Below are 1,175 nucleotides of genomic sequence, written 5' to 3'. Positions count from 1 at the left end.
CTCAGGTCAATAATTTCTGACATTGCCAGTTAAACAGAAGACCCAATGCTATTATGGGCTACTGGACTCTTTTAGAATATTTTGCTGTTTACACACCTATAATATTCAAATAATGGAACTTAGAAAAAAAGGGGTATACAGATGAATGTCCATTTTGTATCTGTATTCAAAGTGGATGGTATAGATATATAGTTACATTCTCTTAATGAATAGAATGATTTGTTCTAATGGTGTTTGTAAATAGGATATCAAGCCCACATCTTGTACAGCAATTAACCACTAAGAAGAATGTATGCCGTGTGGTAGTTATTGAAACTGTCCTAGCGATTTGATTTGAAACTGTCTCATGGCTATCTGTTTATCAATAAAATTATGAAAAATATAATAAAAAAATAATATATAAAAAAGAGAGGTTCTGGAGACAAGTGCTAGGTCTGCATCTACCAGTAGCTCCTCTTTAATTAGGGTCTGGGGTGGTGAAGGGTGTCGCAGGCTGAGGGATGTGTGGAGGACAGGGGCGAAATGGTGACACAGGAGGGTAGCTGCTTCCCCTCTAGCACTTCTCGCACCTCCACACCCGTCGCACTGTGTTTTCACAGTGGCACAACCCCTGACATCCGGCATCCTGAGCTTTGTCCTTCAGCTATGTAAATTCACGATGGTACCTATTCAAGTGTCTCGGTGACTGGTTTCATAGTATTTTCCTGTAGCCCTCAGAGGTGAAAGTGAAGTATATGGAACATATTACTTTTTTCATAAAGGTACGTTAGCTCTGAGTGATGAACATTACCTAATCTACCGATAGTCCCAGGTGTAAGGCTATCAGCAACCAGAAGAGACTGCAGAAACCAATACTGGCTATGGGCAGCATGGAGATGAGTTCTGCTGCAGGAGTGCGGGCTGATGCCTTAGGAGATAAGGACACTGTGACACGTCAGTAATAAAGTGTATATGCTTTGGTTGACTGGCTAAAAAAAAAGTGATAGAAATGATAACTATGTAATTAAATATTTAAAACAGCTCTTAGCATTTTAAAAGTTCTCTAAATGAAAATGATGTTTATTTTTTTTCTTTTTATTATTTTTTTTCTACAGTTTTATTGATAAACATATAGCAATGAGACAGTTTCAAATCAAATCGGAAGTACAGTTTCAACAAATAATACACTGCATATA

The sequence above is a fragment of the Octodon degus genome, unplaced genomic scaffold (genome assembly GCF_000260255.1).
Source record: "Octodon degus isolate 3935 unplaced genomic scaffold, OctDeg1.0 scaffold00028, whole genome shotgun sequence".
NCBI classification, from domain to species: domain Eukaryota; kingdom Metazoa; phylum Chordata; class Mammalia; order Rodentia; family Octodontidae; genus Octodon; species Octodon degus.
This window is presented reverse-complemented; position numbering follows the sequence as displayed.